The 9265-nt window shown below is 46.1% G+C and overlaps 1 protein-coding gene across 3 annotated transcripts in view; it reads left to right on the forward strand.

Moving 5' to 3' along the window:
• LOC113802709 (protein O-linked-mannose beta-1,2-N-acetylglucosaminyltransferase 1-like) overlaps positions 1–9265 on the forward strand; it is a 658355-nt gene that overhangs the window by 61562 nt on the left and 587528 nt on the right. The gene's annotated exons all lie outside the window — the stretch shown is intronic.

The raw sequence follows: 9265 nt of genomic DNA on the forward strand, positions 1-9265 counted from the left end.
GAGTAATTAAGAGAGATTTCATCCTGGATCGAGGATAGACAAAAGTAAAGGCTACGAGGGAGCGGTAAGTACGATTGTTGTATAAAGCTTTTAGGTTAAATCGGGTCTTGTTTGTTTATTTGTTTGTTTGTTTGAAGGTACTGAGGTGTTATTGGTTTGGGGTTCAATCGCTATTTTTTTTTTTTTTTTTTTTTTTGGGGGGGGGTATCATTATATGTTCGGGTGTTTGTTGTTGTTTTGGTGTGTTTTTATTTTTTTTTCTTCTTTAATGGCATATTTTCTGTTTGTTATTGTCCCTTTTGTTATCGGTATCGGTGATATGGTTGCTGACGTTGGTGTTTGTTTATCATTGGATTTATTTTAGTGTGTTGTCTCTGGATTTATTTTTTGTTTTTGTTTGGATTTATTTTTGTTTTTCTATGCATTAATTTTTTTGTTTTTTGCTCTGGATTTACTTTTCTTTTTATAAGCATTAATAATATTTTATTTTTTTTAATTATTATTATTGTTATTTTATTATTATTTTTTTTTTTTTGTATTTCTCTGCTTTTATTTTAGTGTGTATTCTCTGTCGAAGAAGCGCGCAAAACAGGCGTCCCCTGTTATGCGTACCGAAATCGGGGGATAAGGGGGGGAAGGGGTGGAGATGGGGGATAGGGGGGTCACGCCGATGATGGAAGCGCAACAACGTAAGCCGCGGATACGACGCAACGGCCCGATCGGATGGGGTTCGGTCGGTCGCGAGTCCCTGTCGGTCGCTGGAGGGGGGGGGGGGGCGCGGCGTGAGGGTACTTTCCGAACGGCGTTTGCGTTGAGGCCCACCTGTGGCTTGGGCCGGGTTGTTGTGACGGATGGGTTGGGGTGGGGGAGGGTAGGTAGGGGGGAGTGGGGGAGGATGGGGAGTGTATCTTCGGAATAGGTGAGGGTTAGGGTGAGGGGGGAGTGTATCTTCGGAATAGGTGAGAGGGACAGGGGGAGGGGGAATGGGGATAAAGGGGAAAAGGAAGGGAAGAGAGAATGGGGAGAAGGGGAAGTGGGAATGGCGGTAAGTAGAGAGTAGGTGAAGGTGGAAAGGGAGAGAGACTTAGGAGGAAGGGGAGAGGGGTTGAGTGGGTAGGAAAAGGTGGCAGGGGAGATGGAGAGGGGAAGAGGTAGAGGGGAAGGGGAGGGCAAGTGATGATGGTGGGATGGGGACGAAAAGGAGAGGGAGGAGGGAAAGGGCAAGGGAAAAATGGGTGGAAAAGAGCTGATGTAAGGTCGGGTAAGAAGGCCCTCTTCTGGAGGCAAAGAACATGATACAGTCTAGGTTTTTTAAGCGTTTGAGTAGGGTTTTTTTATATAATCCTAACTGTATGGCAAAGCCTTGGTAAGGTCACCTCAGAAAGGGGGGGTGGGGGCAAACCTAGACCACACCCCCAGAGAGTTCTCGACGTCACAGGCTCGGTTGGTGTCGCAGCCTCCCGAAGGTCGGGGCGGCGTGCATCGGCATCGGCTGCGGCGGCGGCTGCGGAGACACGGCGGAGGCGCTCTCCTCTCACGCCGCCTTTGATGTTGGCGGAGCGGGCGCCCTTCTTGCCCGCAGCCGCCGCCCTTATTGCCAGTACAGGTTTTTTAATTTAAAACGTCGCTTAGAACGGCCTCCGAGGCAGCGTCCTCTCTCTCTCTCGGGCGCGTTCTTCCTCCGGGATCTTGTCCTTTTGTTTTGTTCGATCAGCTGTTTTGAGGGCGTCATGGTTGACATTTGGTTGTGTTCCGTCTTCCTCTTCTTCCGAGGAAATGGTTGGTGTTATGTTTATTTATTTATTTATTGTTATTATTATTTTTATTTTTATTATTTTTTTTTGTTCTTCGGACACTTAACGTAATAACGATAAACTTGTAATTGTTATGTAGTTGTTGTTTTATTAAGTACCTCTAGATAGCCCTTTGAAATACCGATACTCTTCGAAATGATCTTTTATTATATCATGTCATTCTTCATCATGTTTCATTTAGGTTTCCCTTTGTAATGTATAGCCTATTTACATAAGAATGTGTGTGTGTGTGTGTGCGAGTGCGTGTGTGTGTGTGTGTGTGTGTGTGTGTGTGCGAGTGCGTGTGTGTGTGTGTGTGTGCGCGTGTGTGCATGTGTGTGTGTATTTGTATGTGTGTGTGTGTGCGCGCGTATGCATGTTTGTGTGCGTGTATTGATTGCGTGTCGGTATCAAGACCCTCGCCACAATGGCCCCTTTTGATAACGCGGCCTCGACGTTGTTTATCACGCTGTCTCTCCATGGCGTGGCGTTGCCATTATCCCGCGCGGCGATGGCACCGCACGCCACCTTTGGCAACCGACGACATTTATATGCAATGTCAATCAAGTGCGCCTTAAAGCAAGAGGGGCCTATTCGGCGCGGATTATTAAAGATGCTCATTCGATCCGGCCGGTGTTGAGGGATAAGGGGTGGAGGGGAAAGGGTAAGGGGGTGAGTGGGGGGTAGGGGCAAGTGGGAAGGGGAAGGAAGGAGGAAGGGGGTGGAGGGGTAATGGGCAAGTGGGCGGTGAAGGGGTTAGGGGGTGGAGGGAGTGGAGGGGAAGGGGTTAGGGGTGGAGGGGTAAGGGGAGGAGTGGGTGGAAGGGTAAGGGAGGTGGAGGGGTAAGGGAGGGTATGGGCGGTGGAGGGTAAAGGGGGGAAGGGGGAAGGAGTAAGGGGGAAGGGGTTGGAGGGGAGGGGGAAGGGGTGGAAGGGTAAGGGATGTGGGGGTGGAGGGGGAGCGGAGGGTAAGGGGGAGGGGGGAGGCGGAAGGGTAAGGGGGAAGGGGTAGAATAGTAAGGGGTGGAGGCGGAGGGGTAAGGGGGAAGGGGCAGGGGGGGAGGGGGCAGAAAGGTAAGGGGGAGGGGAGGAGGGGCGGAGGCCGTTGTGCCTGACCTTGCATGTGTTCCGTGTTATGAGGTTTCTTTTTTTTATCAGCGCTGTCTCATCCCCCGTTTCCATTTTTTTCATTCTGCTCCTCGTCATTATTATCATCCTTATCATTATCATCATTATCATAATCATCTTTTCCCTTTAGTCGATTTTTTTTCTCTTCGTTTTCTTTTCTTTCGTCTTAAAGTTTTGTGTTTAGAGTTGTTCCTATGTTCTTCTTCGGCATTTATCATCTCCCATTTTCATCTTCGATTCTCTTACTTATCTCTCTTATTTTCTCTTCCGTTTCCTTTTCTATGAATTGTAATAGATTAAGTTTTTTTTCTTTTGAGTTTCCTCTCTCCCGTTATTCTAGTTATGTCTCATTATTTTTCACTCTATATTACGTCTTTGGAAGTAAATACATGAATAAGTAAATAAAGAAATAATTGAAAAGATACCTGAAGAAAGAAGTAAAAGATAAATTGATAAATAAAGATAAGAGATCGATTGTATAATGGAAATATGATATGATAAAGATAAATGGATAAATAAAGATAAGATATAGATTGTATGATAAAGAATATAATTTAATAAAATTGCAAGCGCCCTTCAGTTCCTCTTTTTTGTAGTGTATTTATTTTCTCCCAGTTTGGTTTCTCTTGCTGTTTTGTGTTTCTTTTTTTTTCTTCTTCTTCTGTTTGTTCAGTTGTATTTTCTGGGCTTTACTTTGCCCCGCCTCCAACGTCTCCGCTTCTTCTTCGTCTTCGTAACCTTCTTTTTCTTTCTTGTGTTTCTCATTCTCTTTCTTCGTATCCTTCGTTTCACTTTTTCTCTGTTTCGTCGTCGTCCTCCTCCTCTTCCCTCCCCTCCCCCCCTTTTCTCACTCCCTTCTCTCTCTCCCTCCCCACCTCCCCCCACTCTCTCTCCCCACCCAATCAAGATAGAAGAGAGACCACCAACAGCATTGGAGCAGATTGTGTGCAATTGCTCACGCCACGAAAACACGCGTCATTATTGTAGTACCGAGAGAGGAGATCCGTTTATCATTCGATGTGTGTGTGTGTGTGTGTGTGTGTGTGTGTGTGTGTGTGTGTGTGTGTGTGTGTGTGTTTTAGCGGGCTGGAGAGGGAGAGGGTTCTGGTAGAATTCGAGCTAGCGGGAGGAGCGGAGGGTAAATAGGGCAAAGTACAGAAAAAAAAAGAATATAGAGAGGGAAGCAATGAAGGAGGGAATGAGAAAGGGGAGGTAGAAAAAAAGAAAGAAAAAGGAGTGTGTGAGTGAGTAAGAGAGAGAGATCCGTTTATCATTGGTGTGTGTGACGGCCGTAACCGATTTCGTGTTAATGGATGTCTTAGAACAGTGGCCACCTGCTTGAACGGTATGGGAAGGTGGGCTTTGATGGGTTCGGATGGTCGGAGGTGTTCAGATGTTAGGGCGTGTTCGGATGTGCAGATGTTCGGATGTTCATATGTTCTATTGTTCGGGGATGTTCACGGATGTTCGGATTTTCGGATGTTCATAGGTTCGGAAGTGTAGATGTTCGGATGTTCAAATATTCGGAGGTGTTCAAATGTGCAGATGTTTGGATGTTCATAAGTTCGCGGATGTGCAGATGTTCGGTGGGTGTTCAGATGTACAGATGTTCGGATATTTAGATGTTCGGATGTTCAAATGTTCGGAGTTTCAGATGTTGAGATGTTCGGGGATATTCCAATTGCTGGGATGTGGTTGGCGGAGCGTTACGTGCTTGCGTTGCAGGGATACTCCTGTTGGTGTTCCTTTTCTTGTCTTCCTTCTTTTTTAATTCTCTCTCTCTCTCTCTCTTTTTCGATCTTTTTCTCCTTCCTTCGCTAATATTTTTTTTCGATCTTGCTCTTCTTCTGTCTTTCCCTCTTTCCATCCTTCATTAATATATTTTTCTCGGTCTTTCTCTTCCTCTGTCTTTCCCTCCTTCAATGGTGTCCTTCATCGTCGTCTCCCTCTTGCCTTTCTTGTTTTCCTACCTTCTCTTTTATCTTTCCTTGTCTGAACCTTTCCTTTCGTTCCCTATTCTCCCCCTTCCTCCTTTCTCCCTCTTTTGCCTGAACCATCCCTTTCGTTCCTTATTCCCCTCTTCCTCCTTTCTCGCTTCTTTTGCTTGAACCATTCCTTTCGTTCCTTATCCCCCCCTTCCTCCTTTCTCCCTCTTTTGCCTGAGCCATTCCGTTCGTTCCTTATTCCCCCCTTCCTCCTTTATCGCTCCTTTGCTTGAACCATTCCTTTCGTTCCCTATTCTCCCCCTTCCTCCTTTCCGCCTCTTTTGCTTGAACCATTCCTTTCGTTCCCTATTCTCCCCCTTCCTCCTTTCCGCCTCTTTTGCTTGAACCATTCCTTTCGTTCCCTATCCCCCCTTCCTCCTTCCTTCGCGCCCGAAAGAGGAAAAGGCAGAACACCCAATTAGCGGGCATTAAAAAGGTCACCTGGCGCTGTGCTCGTTCCTCTTTGCTTAATCACAAGGGACGTCGAAAGGGCGGCGGTTAGGGGGGGGGGGGGAAGGACGCCAGGACCGGTGCACGTGGTCGTTTGTGCGCGCGTGATGGCTCTATCTCGGTCTTTCTCGGTCTTTCTCGGTCTAGGTTTATCTCTTTCGCTCTCTTTAGCTATCTATCTGTCTCACTTTCGGTCTTTCTCGGTCTCGGTCTTTATATCTTTCTTTTTCTTCTTTTTTTCTATCTATCGAACCCCTCACCCCTTCCCTTTTTCCACCAAACCACCCCAACCCCCCTCCCCTATCCCTGTTACCCCTAAATCTTCCAACCCCTCCCCTCTCCCCCCCCCCCTCTCTCTCTCTCTCTCTCTCTCTCTCTCTCTCTCTCTCTATCTCTCTCTCTCTCTCTCATCTCTTCTCTCTCTCTCTCTCTCTCTCTCTCTCTCTCTCTCTCTCTCTCTCTCTCTCTCTCTCTCTCTCCCTCTCTCTCTCTCTCTCCCTCTCTCTCTCTCTCTCCCTCTCTCTCTCCCTCTCTCTCTCTCTCTCTTTCTCTCTCTCTTTCACTCTCTCTCTCTCTCTCTCTTCACTCCACTTGCGGTCGTTACGGTTGAATCGTTGTTGCACTTGCGTTCGGCTCGAGTCGGTTGCCCGGCGATGACTCAGGGGTTTTTGGAGCTGGAATCGAGTGCCCGCTTCTCTGCCCGACCTTCCTTGACCCTTGCTCGCTCTTCGTCCTGGGTTGATGTCTTCTTTTTATGATTTTTCCTTTTTCGTTTTTTTTTTTAGTTTTTTATCTTTTTTTTTCTTTTTTCTTTTATTCTTATTCTTATTTTTTTATTTCTGTTTTCTTAGTTTTTTTTTTCTTTTTTTCTTTTCTAATTCGTTTTCTTTTTCTTATTATTTTTCTTTTTTCTATATTTTCTTCTTCGTTTTCTTCTGATTCTTCCGTCTCTTCTTCTCTTTCTCATTCTTCTTTTTTATTTTGGTGTGTGTGTTTTGTGCGTTTTGTTTGATAGGATTTTTTTTTTTTTTTTGTGAAATGTGTCTTTTTGTTTTTTGTTGCTGTTGGTGGTGTTTTTTCTAGAATTTTAGTTTTTGTTTTTAGATAGGTTTGTTATTTAATTTCCTGTTTTTGTTATATTTCCTCCTCTTCACTTTCCATTTCCTTTCCTTCTCTCAGTCCCTCTCATTTTACATTTTATTTCTCCCTTCCCCAGTTTTTTCTTTCTCTTCTTCTTCTCTTCTATTTCTTCCTCCTCCCCTCATCTCCTCTCTTTCCCTTCCCTTTCTTATTTATCCATTCTCCTTTTCCCTTTCATGCTCCCTTTTTTCTTCTCTCTCTATTTCCCTTTCAGTCTTTATTCTCCTTTCTCCACTTCCCTCTCCTCCTCCCCTTCTTTCTCCTCTCTTTTCTTCCATTTCATTCTCTATTCTCCTTTCTCCACATCCCTCACCTCCTCCCTTTTTTCTCTACTCCTTCCCTTTCATTCTCTTTCTTTCTCCTTTATCCACTTCCCTCTCCTCTTCACTTTCCTTTTCCTTCTCTCTCCTTTCTCCACTTCCCTCTCCTCCTCCCCCTTTTCTCCACATCCCTTTCATCCATTCTCCTTTCTCCACTTCCTTCTCCTCCACCTCCCTTTTATCTCCACTTCCTCTTTATTCTCCTTCTCTCTCCTGTCTCTATTCTCCACTTCCCTTTCCTCATCCCCCTTTTCTCCACACCTTCCCTTCTCCTTCTCTCTCCTTTCTCCACTTCCCTTTCATTCTCCTTCTCTCTCCTTTCTCCACTTCCCTTTCATTCTCCTTCTCTCTCCTTTCTCCACTTCCCTCTCCTCCTCCCCTTTTTCTTCACTTCCCTTCCTTTTCCTTCTCTCTCCTTTCTCTATTCTCCTTTCTCCACTTCCCTCTCCTCCTCCTCCCCTTTTTCTCCACACCCTCCCTTCCTCGGGCGAACAAGCTGTGGCTCCGACGAGGCCGCGGCGCGCAATTCAATATCGGAGAATTATTATTATTTATATTATATTTATATTTTTTGGAGGATGCGTGCTTTTAATTATTCTTTTCTATTTCCTCTTTTTATTTATATATATATCGCTAATTTCCCCCTAAATGAGAAGCGTCCGCAGTCTGGTGAATATGCAAGGTTAATTTCTCATTAGTTCGAAGATTTAAAATTGCTCCAATGCACTTCGGGGACTCGTTTAAAAAAAACGGAAAATAACCGACTCGATTGTTTCGCTCGGTGCAGGTGTTTGGGTTTCGGGGTTGTTGGTGTTGTTGTTGGTGGTGGTGTTGGTGGTGGTGGTGGTGGTGGTGGTGGTGGTGGTGATGGTGTTGTTATGCTGTTGGTGTTGTTGTTGTTGTTGTTGGTGGTGATGGTGTTGTTGTTTTTGTGGTGGTGATGGTGTTGTTGTTGGTGGTGGTGTTGGTGGTGTTGGTGGTGGTGGTTGTTGTTGGTGGTGGTGGTGTTGTTGGTGGTGGTTGGTGTTGTGGGTGGTGGTGATGGTGGTGTTGTAGTTGTGGTTAGTGGTGATTGTGGTGTTGTAGTTGTTGGTGTTGTAGGTGTTGAGGGATGAGTAGGGGGAGGCCTACTTTTCGGTCGTTTTTGTGTGTCTTCTGCTTTTTCTTTTTACTTTTTTATTTTTATCGTTTTCTTTTTCTTTTTCATTTCCTTTCTTTCTCTTTTCTTTTTAATTTCCGTTTCCTTTCTCTGTATTTTCTGTCTCGTTCTCTCTCTCTCTCTCTCTCTCTCTCTCTCTCTCTCTCTATCTCTCTCTCTATATCTTTCTTTCGCTCTCTCTCTCTCTCACTCTCACTATCTCTCTCTCTCTATCTATCTATCAATCTATCTATTCATCTCTCTCTTTCCCTCCCCCCATCTCTCTCCCTCCCTCCCTCCTTCCCTCTTCCCTCCTTCCCTCTTCCCCACCCATACACCGCTCTCTCTCCTTCCTTCTCCCTCTCTCCCATTCATAAAATATAACGGCTATTAGTGAGGTAAATTTAAAGTTGCTTATCTGCCGTTGCTGAAATACCGAACAGAAGTTTCGTTTCGGGACAATAGGTGAGCGGGGAAGGGAGGGGAAGGGGGGTTATGGGAGGGGGAGGAGGGGTGGGTGGAGTCTCAAGGGGAGGGGGTGGGGGAAGGGATAGAGATGGGGGGTGGAGTCTCAAGAGGAGGAGGGGTGGAGGGGTGGAGTCTCAAGGGGAGGGGTGAAGGGATGGGGAGGAGGGGTGGAGTCTCAAGGGGAGGGGTGAAGGGATGGGGAGGAGGGGTGGAGTCTCCAGGGGCGGGGGGTGGAGTGATCGGGGGGTAGGGTGGGAGTCTCCAGGGGCGGGGGGTGGGTTTGAATTGGCCTGAGATTGATTTTGAATATTTTTCGGTAAGTTGGATTTTTGTTTTTGTTGTTGTTGTGTTCTATTTTTTTTATTTTCTTATTTTTTTCGCGTCCAGACTTGAAAGGCCTTGTCATGGTTTGAATTTCTGTCTGTTGATTCGCGTTTCCTCCTTTTTCTCTCGACATCATTATTTTTTTGTTTTCCCTCCTACTCCTTCCCCCTTCCCTCTTTGATGGATGTTGATATTTATATTTCTCCTCCGTCCCTACTCCTCTTTTTTCTCCTCGCCTCTCCCTTCATTCCCCTTTCCTTTAATTTCTTCTACCCTCTCTACCGTTTTCCTTCCCCTCTCGCATTTTCCTTTTTCTTTCCCCCTTACCCCTTTCTCCGTCTTCCCTCTTCCCCTCTCTCCCCGTTTCGCTTTCTCTCCCTTTCTTCCTTCCCTTCCCTTTTCCTTTCTCCCTCTTATCCCATCCCCCTTCCACCCCATACACTCCCTTTATCCTTACCCCCCTTTTCTCCTTCCCCTCCCTTTCCCTTTCTGTCTCTTTTCCCCTTCCCCCATACCCCCC

The sequence above is a fragment of the Penaeus vannamei genome, chromosome 34 (assembly GCF_042767895.1).
Source record: "Penaeus vannamei isolate JL-2024 chromosome 34, ASM4276789v1, whole genome shotgun sequence".
NCBI classification, from domain to species: domain Eukaryota; kingdom Metazoa; phylum Arthropoda; class Malacostraca; order Decapoda; family Penaeidae; genus Penaeus; species Penaeus vannamei.